Below are 19218 nucleotides of genomic sequence, written 5' to 3' on the forward strand. Positions count from 1 at the left end.
TGTAGTGTTAGTGTAGAGATGTAGTGTTAGTGTAGAGATGCAGCGTTAACGTAGAGATATAGAGATGTAGCGTTAGTGTAGAGATGTAGAGATGTAGCGTTAGTGTAGAGATGTAGCGTTAGTGTAGAGATGTAGTGTTAGTGTAGAGATGTAGCGTTAGTGTAGAGATGTAGCGTTAGTGTAGAGATGCAGCGTTAACGTAGAGATGTAGCGTTAGTGTAGAGATGTAGTGTTAGTGTAGAGATGTAGTGTTAGTGTAGAGATGTAGCGTTAGTGTAGAGATGTAGCGTTAGTGTAGAGATGTAGCGTTAGTGTAGAGATGTAGCGTTAGTGTAGAGATGTAGCGTCAACGTAGAGATGTAGCATTAGGGTAGAGATGTAGTGTTAGTGTAGAGATGTAGCGTTAGTGTAGAGATGTAGCGTTAGTGTAGAGATGTAGCGTTAGTGTAGAGATGTAGTGTTAGTGTAGAGATGCAGCGTTAACGTAGAGATGTAGAGATGCAGCATTAGTGTAGAGATGTAGCGTTAGTGTAGAGATGTAGAGATGTAGCGTTAACGTAGAGATGTAGAGATGCAGCATTAGTGTAGAGATGCAGCGTTAGTGTAGAGATGTAGAGATGCAGCGTTAGTGTAGAGATGCAGCGTTAATGTAGAGATGTAGAGATGCAGTGTTAGTGTAGAGATGTAGCATTAACGTAGAGATGTAGAGATGCAGCATTAGTGTAGGTATGCAGCGTTAGTGTAGAGATGTAGAGATGCAGCGTTAGTGTAGAGATGTAGTGTTAGTGTAGAGATGTAGTGTTAGTGTAGAGATGTAGTGTTAGTGTAGAGATGTAGCGTTAGTGTAGAGATGTAGTGTTAGTGTAGAGATGTAGTGTTAGTGTAGAGATGTAGCGTTAGTGTAGAGATGTAGCGTTAGTGTAGAGATGTAGTGTTAGTGTAGAGATGTAGCGTTAGTGTTGAGATGCAGCGTTAACGTAGAGATGCAGCGTTAGTGTAGAGATGTAGCGTTAGTGTAGAGATGTAGCGTTAGTGTAGAGATGTAGTGTTAGTGTAGAGATGTAGTGTTAGTGTAGAGATGTAGTGTTAGTGTAGAGATGTAGTGTTAACGTAGAGATGCAGCGTTAGTGTAGAGATGTAGCGTTAGTGTAGAGATGTAGAGATGCAGCGTTAGTGTAGAGATGCAGCGTTAACGTAGAGATGCAGCGTTAGTGTAGAGATGTAGAGATGTAGCGTTAGTGTAGAGATGTAGCATTAGTGTAGAGATGTAGTGTTAGTGTAGAGATGTAGCGTTAGTGTAGAGATGTAGAGATGTAGCGTTAGTGTAGAGATGCAGCGTTAACGTAGAGATGCAGCGTTAGTGTAGAGATGTAGAGATGTAGCGTTAGTGTAGAGATGTAGCATTAGTGTAGAGATGTAGTGTTAGTGTAGAGATGTAGCGTTAGTGTAGAGATGTAGAGATGTAGCGTTAGTGTAGAGATGTAGCATTCGTGTAGAGATGTAGTGTTAGTGTAGAGATGTAGCGTTAGTGTAGAGATGTAGCGTTAGTGTAGAGATGTAGAGATGTAGCGTTAGTGTAGAGATGTAGCATTCGTGTAGAGATGTAGTGTTAGTGTAGAGATGTAGCGTTAGTGTAGAGATGTAGCGTTAGTGTAGAGATGTAGCGTTAACGTAGAGATGTAGAGATGTAGCGTTAGTGTAGAGATGTAGAGATGTAGCGTTAGTGTAGAGATGTAGCGTTAGTGTAGAGATGTAGTGTTAGTGTAGAGATGTAGCGTTAGTGTAGAGATGTAGCGTTAGTGTAGAGATGTAGCGTTAGTGTAGAGATGTAGCGTTAGTGTAGAGATGTAGCGTTAATGTAGAGATTCAGCGTTAACGTAGAGATGTAGAGATGTAGCGTTAGTGTAGAGATGTAGCGTTAGTGTAGAGATGTAGCGTTAGTGTAGAGATTCAGCGTTAACGTAGAGATGTAGCGTTAGTGTAGAGATGTAGTGTTAGTGTAGAGATGTAGTGTTAGTGTAGAGATGTAGTGTTAGTGTAGAGATGTAGCGTTAGTGTAGAGATGTAGCGTTAGTGTAGAGATGAAGCGTTAGTGTAGAGATGTAGCATTAGTGTAGAGATGTAGCGTTAATGTAGAGATTCAGCGTTAACGTAGAGATGTAGAGATGTAGCGTTAGTGTAGAGATTCAGCGTTAACGTAGAGATGTAGCGTTAGTGTAGAGATGTAGTGTTAGTGTAGAGATGTAGCGTTAGTGTAGAGATGTAGTGTTAGTGTAGAGATGCAGCGTTAGTGTAGAGATGCAGTGTTAGTGTAGAGATGTAGTGTTAGTGTAGAGATGCAGCGTTAGTGTAGAGATGTAGCGTTAGTGTAGAGATGTAGTGTTAGTGTAGAGATGTAGAGGGAGAAATCCCCAGATGTGTGTGCGACACCCATCAGATAGGAGCATGCTGGGGTCAGCAACCATCTCCTATGATGCTCTACTATCCACCCTCAGCTCAATGTCCAGGTGTTAACGTTCACCACAAGGTTTTAGCTTCTAATAACTATAGTTGTCTTTTACTGTCATCTACTCTAATAATCGGTAGAGCAGTAAAAATTGAGCCATTTCCACACATCAATATACCAATGTGGTTGTGAGTAAACTGTTCTAGGTTTAGCTCGAATATTGGATTTGCAGCTTTCGCATCAGCATTTAGGTTTGTCAGAGGCGCTAAAATGAAATCAATACTAGACTTAATTGTCAGTATGACCGAAAATTCCAGCAAGGCCATATTTCAACAGCTGTCACACCCTGTATGACATGATTTATAGAGTTTCTTCTGAATAAGTAATCGTCCTTGGCAGGGAGTCATGAATACGTGAGGAGAGGGAGGAGGTTAAGGAGCGGTTGGGATGGGGTGAGGTAGAGGGGCTGGAGGGGGAGGTGGTTGGGAAGAGAGAGAGGGAGGAGGATGAGGAGCGGTTGGGATGGGGTTAGGTAGAGGGGCTGGAGGGGGAGGTGGTTGGGAAGAGAGAGAGGGAGGGTGCGGTACAGGGGTCCTGTGCCTCATTAACTGCAGGAGGTCAGAGGAATGATGGAGACAGCCTCTCTAGTGACTGAATGGGGCTGCTCCAGCAACTGCCACCATAAATATGAGAACACACTTCACACAGACAGAACCACAGAGGGTGTCCACGTCTCACTTCAGAGCTGTGGCAGTGGACACACTTCTCTTCTGTGGCTGCAACATTGGGCTTGTTAAAATAAAAAGGCTTAAGTCTAGAGGCATGTTGGTCAGTGGCCCAGTCTGACATGGGAAGGTGTTAACAGTGGACGGAGACAAGGAGTTACACGATAGGCAGCTGGGAAGTTCCTCTGAAGCACACAGCTTGGATAAGGATGTGCTCATCTCTTCTTTGATGTCAAAGCCAGGCTCTCATCCTGCCAACCCAATGCACATTAAAGAGATACAGCCTCCTTAGCTCTCCACACCTGCCTGGCAGTCAAATCTGACAGACTATCCAAGCCATAAATTCAGATTTAAAGAGCACCAGCAGAAAGCCGTATGAGAGACTCATTACAATGATCGTAGACACAATCAATTTGTCTGGGGAAAAGATTGTTATCATCATTCTGATTTGTTACATTAAAGAGAACTGGAAAATTGCTTCTTTGATAAGCCAAGTACATCAGTCAACTTGAAGCATTCATTTTATTCCTAATTCATTAATCTTAAATTAATAGTTCCCTACTAATAAACAAATAAATATATATTGTGCAATTGAAAGGAAGGACTTTGAGGAAATGTTACATAATGTAATGAGCGAACATAGTACAGCGCTTTTAGCAGTGCTGTAGTTAAGGCACGCAAGTACAACATGCATAAAGTTCATCATAATAATAACAATACTACTGTACATGCATTTTCTCAAATGTGTTAGCATTTTCAACAGGGGACTACTACTGTAAAACTACCGTGGTCTAACAAGCCATCTTGATAAGTGAATTCAAGTTAATTCAGGAACCGACAGCATTACTGACCTGTGACTCTCACGCAAGTTAACGTTTTTTTTTTTGTCATGAATCTTGTTCTAGAGGCAGCTCTGCAGAATGGTCACTAACTGGCACAGCCACAAAGTCATAAAATCTGATTTGAAACCTAACCCTAACCTTGGAGGCAGGAGTGGCACTGCAGCATAGCTGGGGTATTCTTGAGGATGGAGGCAGGAGTGGCACTGCAGCATAGCTGGGGTATTCTTGAGGATGGAGGCAGGAGTGGCACTGCAGCATAGCTGGGGTATTCTTGAGGATGGAGGCAGGAGTGGCACTGCAGCATAGCTGGGGTATTCTTGAGGATGGAGGCAGGAGTGGCACTGCAGCATAGCTGGGGTATTCTTGAGGATGTAGGCAGGCGTGGCACTGCTGCATAGCTGGGGTATTCTTGAGGATGGAGGCAGGAGTGGCACTGCAGCATAGCTGGGGTATTCTTGAGGATGGAGGCAGGAGTGGCACTGCAGCATAGCTGGGGTATTCTTGAGGATGGAGGCAGGAGTGGCACTGCAGCATAGCTGGGGTATTCTTGAGGATGGAGGCAGGAGTGGCACTGCAGCATAGCTGGGGTATTCTTGAGGATGGAGGCAGGAGTGGGACTGCAGCATAGCTGGGGTTTTATTGAGGATGGAGGCTGGAGTGGGACTGCAGCATAGCTGGGGTATTCTTGAGGATGGAGGCTGGAGTGGCACTGCAGCATAGCTGGGGTATTCTTGAGGATGGAGGCTGGAGTGGGACTTCAGCATAGCTGGGGTATTCTTGAGGATGGAGGCAGGAGTGGGACTGCAGCATAGCTGGGGTATTCTTGAGGATGGAGGCAGGAGTGGGACTGCAGCATAGCTGGGGTATTCTTGAGGATGGAGGCAGGAGTGGGACTGCAGCATAGCTGGGGTATTCTTGAGGATGGAGGCAGGAGTGGGACTGCAGCATAGCTGGGGTATTCTTGAGGATGGAGGCAGGAGTGGGACTGCAGCATAGCTGGGGTATTCTTGAGGATGGAGGATGCATAGTGGCATTGAGAAAAGTAGACAAATGGAAAGAATGCACTGAAGCATTTTAACATCTTCCCAAGCCACCCACACAATCCGACCCCAAACCAAAGTCTAACTAAATAAACAGCCAGGGAGGAATGTGCTTTCATCATGCCCTCCAGGAGACAAGAGTGCTCACATCCATTTCATCCCTCTCTCCTTCAGAGGCACAAAGGACTTTAGAGTGTTCCTGTGATCGTCTATTTTCCTTTTTTTGTCATAGCCCACGTCCCTCTCCTCAGACAGCTGACTGCATGGAGTCTGAGGTCTGCAGCAGCGTTCCTTTCCTATTTTCAAGCAAATTTTTATTCCATGTTCTATGGTTAGGGACGAAGATTCTCATTTACAGAACAAGGTCACACGCGGAATCAGGTCACCAGAATATCGAAAACAACGCAGCGAAACCTTCAGCAACAGCAGTGAAAAGGGAAAAAAAACGTCTTTGACTACCAAAAAAAATGAATAGGTGAATGTGTAAAAAGGGTATGAAAGGTAAAATGACTCCCATTTTATTTCACAGTACTATGACAGACAACTTCTAAAGCAGATGAGGCTGGTGGGAGGAGCTATAGGAGGATGGGCATTGTAATGGCTGGAATGAAATAAATGTAACGGTATCAAACACATCAAACACATGGAAACCACATGATCGACTCCATTCTATTTCCTCCATTAGAGCCATTACAATGAGTCCCGTCCTCCTATAGCTCCTCCCACCAGCCTCCACTGTTATAAAGTTGACTAATTTGCTCTTTATGTGTGTACTGGCCTTTCAATGTGTCCTTCAGACTGAGCTGGGGGGTTTGATCCAGGGGACTGATGATATAAATCAGTGTGTTTGTGTGTGTGTGTGTGTGTGTTTGTGCGTGTGTGTGTGTGTTTGTGTGTATGAGTGCATGCTGCACAGTGTGACTCATTCTTGTTGTTGTGTGTGTGTGTGAGAGCAGCCAGGTCACACCAGATCCACAGCAGTAACATGAGCACCTATTACCATCTAGTAGGGAGAACCCTTTGATACTGTCCACTAGGGGCAACATGAGCACCTAAATCAAATCATTTCAAATGTTATTTGTCACATACACATGGTTAGCAGATATTAATGCGAGTGTAGCGAAATGCTTGTGCTTCTGACAGTGCAGTAATATCTAACAATAATATCTAACAGTAATATCTAACAAGTAATATAACAATTCCCCAACAACAACCTAATACACACAAATATGAAGGGGTGAATAAGAATATGTACATACAAGTATGGATGAGTGATGGCGAAGGTGCAATAGATGGTATAAAATGCAGTATATACATGTGAAATAAGTAATGTAAGATATGGAAACATTATTAACGTGGCATTATTTAGAGTGCATTGTATAAAGTGACTAGTGATCGATTGTGTATCTGTAAAAGTTTGTCAGGGTTTTGGGTGACAAGTCAAATTTCTTCAGCCTCCTGAGGTTGTCACGATGTTGATAGGGGGGTGCACCCTCTGCTGTTTCTTGAAATCCACAATCATCTCCTTTGTTTTGTTGATGTTGAGTGAGGTTTCCTGACACCACACTCCGAGTGCCCTCACCTCCTCCCTGTAGGCTGTCTCGTCGTTTTTGGTAATCAAGCCCACTACTGTTGTGTTGTCTGCAAACTTGATGATTGAGTTGGAGTTGTGCATGGCCACGCAGTCGTGATTGAACAGGGAGTACAGGAGGGAACTGGACCCTTGGGGGACTGAACCGCACCCTTGTGCGGCCCCAGTGTTGAGGGTCATCGAAGTGGAGATGTTGTTTCCCACCTTCACCACCTGGGGGCGGCCCATCAGAAAGTCCAGGACCCAATTGCACAGGGTGGGGTTGAGACCCAGGCCCTCCAGCTTGATGATGAGCTTGGAGGGTACTATGGTGTTGAATGCTGAGCTGTAGTCAATGAACAGCATTCTTAGGTATAGGTATTCCTTTTGTCCAGATGGTACAGGGCAGTGGGCAGTGTGATGGCGATTGCGTCATTTGTGGACCTGTTGGGGCAGTAAGCAAACTGAAGTGTGTCTAGGGTGGCCGGTAAGGTGGAGGTGATAGGATCCTTGACTAGTCTATCAAAGCACTTCATGATGACAGAAGTGAGTGCTAAGGGGCGGTGGTCATTTAGTTCAGTTATCTTTGCCTTCTTGGGTACAGGAACAATGGTAGCCATCTTGAAGCATGTGGGGACAACAGACTGGGATAGGGAGCGATTGAATATGTCTGTAAACACACCAGTCAGCTGGTCTGCACATGCTCTGAGGATGCGGCTAGGGATGCCGTCTGGGCCAGCAGTCTTGCGAGGGTTAACACATTGAAATGTTTTACCCCCAGAGAAGGGGGCGGGGGGGCGCTGTCCTTCTTAGTGGGCTGCAACGGTGGCACTGTATTATCCTCAAAGCAGGCAAAGAAAGTGTTTAGTTTGTCTGGAAGCGTGACGTCGGTGTCCGTGACATGGCTGGATTTCTTTTTGTAGTCTGTGATTTTCTGTAGACCCTGCCACATACGTCTTGTGTCTGAGCTGTTTAATTGCGACTCCACCGTGTCCCTGTACTGGCATTTTGCTTGTTTGATTGCCTTGCAGGGGGAATAGCTAGACTGTTTATATTCAGACATATTCCCAGACCTCTTTCCATGGTTAAATGCGGTGTATTGTGCTTTCAGTTTTGTGCGAATGCCGCCATCCATCTACGGTTTCTGGTTAGGGTAGATTTTAATTGTCACAGTGGGTACAACCAGAGGTGTGGACTCGAGTCAAATGACCTGGACTCGAGTCAGAAATATGATGACTTGCAACTCGACTTTGACTTTAACACCAATGACTCATGACTTAACTTGGAATTTAGTATTTTGACTCGACCAGACTTGATACCCTCCCCAACCCTCCCCCAACCCTCCCCAACCCTCCCGAAGCCCAAATATTCAAAATGTTGCTATTAAAAAGTGTGCAGCGCATCAACTCTTCATTTAACGGATTACAGTTTGTATCGGACAGCAGCCAATCAAATTGTGCCAGCTGAGAAAAAGTTGTGCGTGGCAGTGCAGAGGAACGTCGGCGGGTGAATTCAGATGGAGCCCTTGGAAAGATGATACCCAAAATGATTATTTTCGGATATAAAGACGGCACTGTATCAACAAAAGCGGATTGCAACTTACAAAACAAGCAGGAAGAAAATTACAGACGGAGGTGCAGCAATTTCCAACTTTGTTCGACATTTGAAGCTGCACAAAGAACTGTAAGTCATGGCTAATATAGCCGGCAGCTATGTAATTTAGAACTTGGCTAGTGTTGCATGTAGGCTAACGTAACGTTAAATCAATGAGCCTCCACACAGTCAGTCAATGCGGGAACGTGATCATTGCACCCAAGATTGAGCTACAACTGGCTAGGCAGTTGGTAGCCTAAATCCTGCCTGATGTTACTGCTGTTCCTAAAACCATTGACATATGTTAGTCTACTGTAACCACACACACAAAGCGTGTGTGTGTGCGATTGTGTACAAGCCTACATCGCCCGATTGCGCCCCATAGCGGTCCTGATAGTCGATCACTATTTGGGGGGGGGGGGGGGTCTTCTCATGGCTACCCATGTATTCCTATGGAAATATAACCTTTATTTGGAAAGTAATAAACATATAGATATTTTTTAAAGCATTCGTGGTTTGCATAAATGTGATATACTAAGAAAAATATGAAATGGTATTACATTTGGTGAAGAGCACATTATGACTAGTTTAGGACTCGATGCTCAAAGTTTAAGACTTGAGACTTGACTCGGACTTGCCTGTCTTGACTTGGGACTTGAGTGCTAAGACTTGAGACTTACTTGTGACTTGTAAAACAATGACTTGGTCCCACCTCTGGGTACAACATCTCCAATGCACTTCTTTATAAATGCACTCACTGAGTCAGCGCATAGGTTGATGTTGTTTTCTGAGGCTGACTGGAACATATTCCAGTCCGCTTTACCATTTAGTAGGGAGATGGTAATGCGAAGGCATCTCTAGTAGGGAGATGCCTTCGATATTGTCCACTAAGGGCAATGTTAGCACCTATTACCATCTAGTAGGGAGATGGTAATGCGAAGGCATCCCTAGTAGGGAGATGCCTTCGATATTGTCCACTAGGGGCAATGTTAGCACCTATTGCCATCTAGTAGGGAGATGCCTTCGATACCATCCACTAGGGGCAACATGAGCAACTATTACCATCTAGTAGGCAAGCAGTTTGCTATAGAGCGTGCTTAAACCGCGAGCTACGGCGCTGAGATTCGCAGGTTCAATCCCCGTGCTAGGCACTCATTTAAATGTTTTCTGTTTTAATCCTATCCGAAACCCTATTACTTACCACAACCCGTCAGAATAAATGCCTACATTTAATCATATTTTTTTTTCCTGTTTTAACCCTCCCTGGACAAACATTGAATACTGAAATGAGACCATGAGATCTCGTTGGCGAGATCTTGTTGGTGAGAGAGAGAGATAATGATTTTAAAAATACCTTCACTTGGCACAAATACTTACATCATTAAAACACAAACTTAATTAAATTTGAACAAACTTGAAAGTTAAAACCAAGCCTCCCCTCCCACCGCACATAGAACCCCCCTGATACCTCACATCTCCACAAAATCCCCCAGACGGTTCACCAGCGCGCCATATACATAATCCACTTGTAGCCGAGACCGCACCAGCCCCAGCAACACAGCTCTGGGGTCCCTACGTCCCACACCCAGCATCTCATGTTTCCTCTTCTTCCATATTGAAACTTTGCCTGCCCCCCATGTAATCCACTACGCCTATTTGCTACATATAGGTCCACAGTCAATCCCAAACCTAGGCCTGTGCACCACCCCCCAAGAGCAGAAAACATCCCTACCAACCTGGAATAAGAAAAAAACTCCTCCCCACAGAAAAGACACCTCCTCCCCACTGATGGATCAAGGTGTGACACATATCTGTTTGTAGCAATAGCTCCGTGAATAATCCTCCACTGTAGATCAGCAATAAGCTCCTCTATGGGAGGATTATACAGGTAGCGCCAACATCCTCTCAGAGAAGAGCGCGGTCCCAAAACCCCGGCCACCCTGTTGCCCTCAGAGCAACCTTCACAGCCACCGCATACAGAGCTTTTTTGCTGGCTGTGCAAAAGGACTCCAGCTCCGGAGTCTTAAACGATAACATCATTCCCTCACCCTCCTGGTATTCCCCTGCAGCGGCAGCAATGGTGAACGGAGGTAGGTCAGTGTCATTCGTAGTTAGACGGTCCAGTCTCTGCCTAGTCCCCAGCAGCTCTCTGAACGAGTCTGGCAGTGCAGCTCGGAACCCCTCCACCACCTACTGCAGCAGCCTGGTTGACTTTATGGAGGAAGCCTCCACCATGTCGCTGCCATATTTCCACCCAGACTCTTCTTGCAGGTCACCCAACTTAGGAAACCCCACTCTCATAAGACTGGCCCGCAAGCTGACAGAGGTCTGGATGAGTGGATTGTGAAACAGTTGCTCCTCCATTATCCTTGCTCCTGGCCGTGAAACATCTCTGTGAACAGATAGTCTTTCCCCACGCCCAAAGCACGGCACGGTACAACGGCGTAATGGCTGACATATCGACCTGCTCCAGATCCAACAGGAACAAGGTCCCTTGCTCTCCTCAGAACATCCAAAGCAGTGTCTCTCCAAGACACCACCTGCTGTTACAGAAGTCTCTGTGCAGCTTGTAGATGGAACATTGTAACTCTGGATCCAATGTCTACCAGCCCTTGACCCCCATCATGCAAAGGGAGGTGTAACACTGCTGCACGTGTCCAGTGTTGGCCAAACTGAATAGTAGACCTTATCCTAGCTGTTCCATGGGCAGAGTACTTGTGTTTTCCTCACCTCCCACCATTGTCTTAGGTTCTCAAACTCAACCTTCTTTCCTTTCCAACTCTCCCAAAAGACACCAAACCAATCAGAAAAAGGGGAATCATGCAATAATTTAGCACTAGAGTGACAGTAAAACCTTGGACGAGGTACACCTGGCAAGCTATACTCAATTGTTACCATGTGATGGTCTGAAAAGCCACTAGAGCAGATCTGGGAGCCCAGAACCCGGTTATAGCTCCCCTTACTGACATAGATCCTGATAAACCACTAGGAGCCCAGAACCCTGTTATAGCTCCCCTTACTGACATAGATCCTGATAAACCACTAGGAGCCCAGAACCCTTTTATAGCTCCCCTTACTGACATATATCCTGATAAACCACTGGGAGCCCAGAACCCTGTTATAGCTCCCCTTACTGACATAGATCCTGATAAACCACTAGGAGCCCAGAACCCTGTTATAGCTCCCCTTACTGACATAGATCCTGATAAACCACTAGGAGCCCAGAACCCTGTTATAGCTCCCCTTACTGACATAGATCCTGATAAACCACTAGGAGCCCAGAACCCTGTTATAGCTCCCCTTACTGACATAGATCCTGATAAACCACTAGGAGCCCAGAACCCTGTTATAGCTCCCCTTACTGACATAGATCCTGATAAACCACTGGGAGCCCAGAACCCTGTTATAGCTCCCCTTAATGACATAGATCCTGATAAAGCACTAGGAGCCCAGAACCGTGTTACAGCTCCCCTTAGATCCTGTCTAGTCTAGCTGCACTAATCTTTCCCTCCACCACCTTCACCCATGTGTAGCTCCTGTCTCCCTGATTCTGTCTCTCCACATATCTACTAGTCCATGCTGTTTCAACATGTTGGTTAAGACCACCCCCGACTGTGGATGAGCTTCCTCTCAGTTCCTATCTAGTATGTAATCTGTCGTACAGTTACAGTCCCCCCCCCCCCCCATTACAATACAGCTATTCCTGTCATACTGCAGCAGGACCTGTTTAAGCTTTTCAAAAAGCTGCACCCGGTCAGCCCCCCTGCTGGGAGCATAGGAATGAACAAACAAATGCAGAAAAAAACACCTGTCCCTTCTCAACCTCCTATTACTTTAAGATCTAGGCCTGGTGAGAACAGAATCTGCTTCTCCTGCACTTACATTGGAAATATTCCCCCTCCCACTCCGTGCCCCACACTACCTCATTACCACCATCACTGTGTGTCTCTTGTAGGACCACCACATTTAAACGTTTACGCCTACTAAACTTATACACTACAGCCCTCCTATTCCTGTCTCTTACTAAACGTATACACTACAGCCCTCCTATTCCTGTCTCTTACTAAACGTATACACTACAGCCCTCCTATTCCTGTCTCCTACTAAACTTATACACTACAGCTTCCTATTCCTGTCTCTTACTAAACTTATACATTACAGCCCTCCTATTCCTGTCTCCTACTAAACTCATACATTACAGCCCTCCTATTCCTGTCTCTTACTAAACTTATACACTACAGCCCTCCTATTCCTCTCTTACTAAACGTATACACTAGAGCCCTCATATTCCTGTCTCTTACTAAACTCATAACCTACAGCCCTCCTATTCCTGTCTCCTACTAAACTCATACACTACAGCCCTCCTATTCCTCTCTCCTACTAAACTTATACACTACAGCCCTCCTATTCCTCTCTCCTACTAAACTCATACATTACAGCCCTCCTATTCCTGTCTCTTACTAAACTTATACACTATACAGCCCTCCTATTCCTCTCTTACTAAACGTATACACTAGAGCCCTCATATTCCTGTCTCTTACTAAACTCATAACCTACAGGCCTCCTATTCCTGTCTCCTACTAAACTCATACACTACAGCCCTCCTATTCCTGTCTCCTACTAAACGTATACACTACAGCCCTCCTATTCCTGTCTCTTACTAAACTCATACACTACAGCCCCCCTATTCCTGTCTCTTACTAAACTCATACACAACAGCCCTCCTATTCCTGTCTCTTACTAAACTCATACACTACAGCCCTCCTATTCCTGTCTCTTACTAAACTCATACACTACAGCCCTCCTATTCCTGTCTCTTACTAAACTCATACACTAGAGCCCTCCTATTCCTGTCTCTTACTAAACTCACACTACAGTCCTCCTATTCCTGTCTCTTACTAAACTCATACACTAGAGCCCTCCTATTCCTGTCTCTTACTAAACTTATACACTACAGTCCTCCTATTCCTGTCTCTTACTAAACTCATACACTAGAGACCTCCTATTCCTGTCTCTTACTAAACTCATACATTAGAGCCCTCCTATTCCTGTCTCTTACTAAACTTATACACTACAGCCCTCCTATTGCTGTCTCCTACTAAACTCATACACTACAGCCCCCCTATTCCTGTCTCTTACTAAACTCATACATTACAGCCCTCCTATTCCTGTCTCTTACTAAACTTATACACTACAGCCCTCCTATTCCTCTCTTACTAAACTTATACACTAGAGACCTCATATTCCTGTCTCTTACTAAACTCATACACTAGAGCCCTCCTATTCCTGTCTCTTACTAAACTTATACACTACAGCCCTCCTATTGCTGTCTCCTACTAAACTCATACACTACAGCCCCCCTATTCCTGTCTCTTACTAAACTCATACACTACAGCCCTCCTATTCCTGTCTCTTACTAAACTCATACACTAGAGCCCTCCTATTCCTGTCTCCTACTAAACTCATACACTACAGCCCCCCTATTCCTGTCTCTTACTAAACTCATACACTAGAGCCCTCCTATTCCTGTCTCTTACTAAACTCATACACTACAGCCCTCCTATTCCTGTCTCCTACTAAACCTATACACTACAGCCCTTCTATTCCTGTCTCTTACTAAACTCATAAACTAGAGCCCTCCTATTCCTGTCTCTTACTAAACTTATACACTACAGCCCTCCTATTCCTGTCTCCTACTAAACGTATACACTAAAGCCCTCCTATTCCTGTCTCTTACTAAACTCATATCCTAGAGCCCTCCTATTCCTGTCTCTTACTAAACTTATACACTAGAGACCCCCTATTCCTGTCTCTTACTAAACTCATACATTAGAGCCCTCCTATTCCTGTCTCTTACTAAACTTATACACTACAGCCCTCCTATTGCTGTCTCCTACTAAACTCATACACTACAGCCCCCCTATTCCTGTCTCTTACTAAACTCATACACTACAGCCCTCCTATTCCTGCCTCTTACTAAACTCATTCACTAGAGCCCTCCTATTCCTGTCTCCTACTAAACTCATACACTACAGCCCCCCTATTCCTGTCTCTTACTAAACTCATACACTAGAGCCCTCCTATTCCTGTCTCTTACTAAACTCATACACTACAGCCCTCATATTCCTGTCTCCTACTAAACCTATACACTACAGCCCTCCTATTCCTGTCTCTTACTAAACTCATACACTAGAGCCCTCCTATTCCTGTCTCTTACTAAACTTATACACTACAGCCCTCCTATTCCTGTCTCCTACTAAACTTATACACTACAGCCCTCCTATTCCTGTCTCTTACTAAACTCATATCCTAGAGCCCTCCTATTCCCCGCTCTTACTAAACTTATACACTACAGCCCTCCTATTCCTGTCTCCTACTAAACTTATACACTACAGTCCTCCTATTCCTGTCTCTTACTAAACTCATACACTACAGTCCTCCTATTCCTGTCTCTTCCCCCATTAATGTTTAAAGAGCCCACTCTTAAAGCCTCCAGAAAAACGACCTGGCCAAGATAAAGCAAAGCAGTGCGACACAAACAACAACCCAGAGTTACACATAGAATAAACAAGCGTACAGTTAATAACACAATAGAAAAAAAGAAAGTCTATATACAGTGTGTGCAAATGGCATTAGGAGGTAAGGCAATAAATAGGCCATAGTAGCGAAGTGATTACAGTTTAGCAAATTAACACTGGAGTGATAGATGAGCAGATGGTGATTTGGAAGTAGAAATACTGGTGTGCAAAAGAGCAGAAAAGTAAATAAAAACAATATGGGGATGAGGTAGTTACAGGAATCTTCTATAATTTTGGTAATTAACAAGTAATCTATGGCAGTCTATGGTAATTTAGGTAATTTATATTTTAACTTTTCAAAAATGAATACCTATTTATTATTCATATTATGTGTCCATAAGGTCCATGAGTTTTTATAGGATAGACAATATGAAAAACAAAAGAAAGTAGCCTAATTAAAAATTTTAAAAAGCATCTAATCATCAATGCCATTATTTCCAATGAACTCTGCACCTTTTCCAACTATTTTCCTTTTTCACAACTGTTACCAGTTTGGCGGCAAAACATTCAAAAACAAAGACATATTGTCATGGCAAAATAAACTAAAGTGTGTTTAAAAAAATAAATCAAGGATATTTCATGCAGAAACCCTCATATTAAACAACAATGGTATTCACTTAGTTGATGGTTTATATTTAAAATAATGTTTTACAGCTTTGTCATTCATTTTCTTTTAGTAGTTTACTGGGTAGTTTACTGGGTAGTTTACTGGGTAGTTTACTGAGTAGTTTACTGGGTAGTTTACTGAGTAGTTTACTGGGTAGTTTATTGGGTAGTTTACTGGGTAGTTTACTGGGTAGTTTACTGAGTAGTTTACTGGGTAGTTTACTGGGTAGTTTACTGAGTAGTTTACTGGGTAGTTTACTGGGTAGTTTACTGAGTAATTTACTGGGTAGTTTACTGGGTAGTTTACTGAGTAGTTTACTGGGTAGTTTACTGGGTAGTTTACTGAGTAGTTTACTGGGTAGTTTACTGGGTAGTTTACTGAGTAGTTTACTGGGTAGTTTATTGGGTAGTTTACTGAGTAGTTTACTGGGTAGTTTACTGGGTAGTTTACTGGTAAACTTAGAAAGTTTCCAATAATATATCCTCCCTATGCAACGCTAGTTTGGGTTGATCCAAGTGTGATTTGATAAGTTCATGTACTGTAGGTAAGCCCTTTAGCCAGACACTCTAATGCCAAATAATTGGCTCTGTGCTTGACATGCTAATGAATTCTGCTGTGAGAAGTTTGGTGGGAAGTGGAGCAGTAGAATACCTTTGAGGGCATTGGAGGCCACCCCACAGACTAGACATTAATTGGTGGATTAGAATAAGAGCTTTTGAGGACTATGCACAGTTTAGTGGAGCTGAACACAGAGACCACCAAATGAGACATGCAGGGTGTCTGCTATCTAACTAAGTTCTTTATTACTTTTCAAAGTTAATGTGTTAGTATCTGTGTGCTTGGATTCATTCAACATTTAGCTGTTATTGAAATAGTTTGCACAGACTTACATATGTGATATATATCATGTATATCTTTACAGGTGAATAGGCAATCATAATATGTCAATCCATTAATATGTTCTTTTTTTTCTCCATAAGGCCTGTTTGTCAACGTATAGTGACACAAGTGTAATGAAGAGCTTAGCAGTGGCGCTCTCGTTTCCTGATAGTGTCAGGCTCAATATGTTGTTTGTAAATAAGATGGGGAAAAAACTATATTTCCATTCCATGGGGCAACCTCTTGTCCCTCAATTTATTTTCATGTCATTTTTGACATTTAGTGGATCCTGTACTTTTGGGCTTTTAATGAAAAAAGTTGCAAATGTCACACAGCTAATTTACAACTTAACTTTAGCCTCACAGATCTACGTTGAGATTCACAATAAAGAAATAGAACACATCCATCATCTTCATCCAAAGCTTTATTGGCTTGGTAGTTGGTTGTCCAAAACAACACTGGTGTGGAGTGATGATCTTGTCAAAGTGCACTGGGCCGATGGCATTTATCCATCATCAAAACAGTTGTTTACTCTAAGAACAGATTTATAGTGACTTTATAGCCAGGGATGTTTTAATGACAGCCTATTCCTGTGTGTGGGCTGTTTATAATATATACTGTACAATCTAAGGTGTGCGTTCACAGTCCACTGCTCTTTCAACTGAGTAATACCATTCTCATAATGGCGATCATATGCAATTGTTCATCTATAATTTTTTTGTCAATTTAATTATAGGCATTCTCAGAGTGGATTGTCAGCCATATTTCATGAACTTTTCAAACTTTCATCAGTGAACCACAATGATAAAGACTTACAGAATTACAGTGCCTTGCGAAAGTATTCGGCCCCCTTGAACTTTGCGACCTTTTGCCACATTTCAGGCTTCAAACATAAAGATATAAAACTGTATTTTTTTGTGAAGAATCAACAACAAGTGGGACACAATCATGAAGTGGAACGACATTTATTGGATATTTCAAACTTTTTTAACAAATCAAAAACTGAAAAATTGGGCGTGCAAAATTATTCAGCCCCCTTAAGTTAATACTTTGTAGCGCCACCTTTTGCTGCGATTACAGCTGTAAGTCGCTTGGGGTATGTCTCTATCAGTTTTGCACATCGAGAGACTGAAATTTTTTCCCATTCCTCCTTGCAAAACAGCTCGAGCTCAGTGAGGTTGGATGGAGAGCATTTGTGAACAGCAGTTTTCAGTTCTTTCCACAGATTCTCAATTGGATTCAGGTCTGGACTTTGACTTGGCCATTCTAACACCTGGATATGTTTATTTTTGAACCATTCCATTGTAGATTTTGCTTTATGTTTTGGATCATTGTCTTGTTGGAAGACAAATCTCCGTCCCAGTCTCAGGTCTTTTGCAGACTCCATCAGATTTTCTTCCAGAATGGTCCTGTATTTGGCTCCATCCATCTTCCCATCAATTTCAACCATCTTCCCTGTCCCTGCTGAAGAAAAGCAGGCCCAAACCATGATGCTGCCACCACCATGTTTGACAGTGGGGATGGTGTGTTCAGGGTGATGAGCTGTGTTGCTTTTACGCCAAACATAACGTTTTGCATTGTTGCCAAAAAGTTCAATTTTGGTTTCATCTGACCAGAGCACCTTCTTCCACATATTTGGTGTGTCTCCCAGGTGGCTTGTGGCAAACTTTAAACAACACTTTTTATGGATATCTTTAAGAAATGGCTTTCTTCTTGCCACTCTTCCATAAAAGCCAGATTTGTGCAATATACGACTGATTGTTGTCCTATGGACAGAGTCTCCCACCTCAGCTGTAGATCTCTGCAGTTCATCCAGAGTGATCATGGGCCTCTTGGCTGCATCTCTGATCAGTCTTCTCCTTGTATGAGCTGAAAGTTTAGAGGGACGGCCAGGTCTTGGTAGATTTGCAGTGGTCTGATACTCCTTCCATTTCAATATTATCGCTTGCACAGTGCTCCTTGGGATGTTTAAAGCTTGGGAAATCTTTTTGTATCCAATCTTTTTGTATCCAGCTTTAAACTTCTTCACAACAGTATCTCGGACCTGCCTGGTGTGTTCCTTGTTCTTCATGATGCTCTCTGCACTTTTAACGGACCTCTGAGACTATCACAGTGCAGGTGCATTTATACAGAGACTTGATTACACACAGGTGGATTGTATTTATCATCATTAGTCATTTAGGTCAACATTGGATCATTCAGAGATCCTCACTGAACTTCTGGAGAGAGTTTGCTGCACTGAAAGTAAAGGGGCTGAATAATTTTGCACGCCCAATTTTTCAGTTTTTGATTTGTTAAAAAAGTTTGAAATATCCAATAAATGTCGTTCCACTTCATGATTGTGTCCCACTTGTTGTTGATTATTCACAAAAAAATACAGTTTTATATCTTTATGTTTGAAGCCTGAAATGTTGCAAAAGGTCGCAAAGTTCAAGGGGGCCGAATACTTTCGCAAGGCACTGTAATTCTTGAACCGACTCACATTTAGGAAAGGATGCTTCTGTAGTCTGTGGTCGTTAAATTATTTCCAGCGCCTTTTTCATTTTGCTAAATGGGCACCGCCTGGCTTTTCTTTCAACGTTATTTTCCTTCCAATCACATTAATTAATTAATGAAGACAAATTAAACAATGCTGTATTTGATTGGTCCCCTGAAATGGATGACTGATGTCATCGTTTCCCAGTGGTGGAATGGAGAGCATGACATCTGCCTCTATTGATTCCCTCACCTATGATTCAGGTAATGGCAGTGACTATTAGGAGATTGAAGATTTGCCCATCCTGGTAGACTGGATGCACAGTGGACCTGCTGAGAGAGAGAGAGAGAGAGAGAGAGAGAGAGAGAGAGAGAGAGAGAGAGAGAGAGAGAGAGAGAGAGAGAGAGAGAGAGAGAGAGAGAGAGAGAGAGAGAGAGAGAGAGAGAGAGAGAGAGAGAGAGA

General features: G+C 43.3%; 1 protein-coding gene across 1 annotated transcript in view; it reads left to right on the plus strand.

Moving 5' to 3' along the window:
• kctd16b (potassium channel tetramerization domain containing 16b) overlaps positions 1-19218 on the plus strand; it is a 92848-nt gene that overhangs the window by 33783 nt on the left and 39847 nt on the right. The window lies entirely within an intron of this gene.

This window comes from Oncorhynchus kisutch, linkage group LG28, assembly GCF_002021735.2.
Source record: "Oncorhynchus kisutch isolate 150728-3 linkage group LG28, Okis_V2, whole genome shotgun sequence".
Taxonomy (NCBI): Eukaryota; Metazoa; Chordata; class Actinopteri; order Salmoniformes; family Salmonidae; genus Oncorhynchus; species Oncorhynchus kisutch.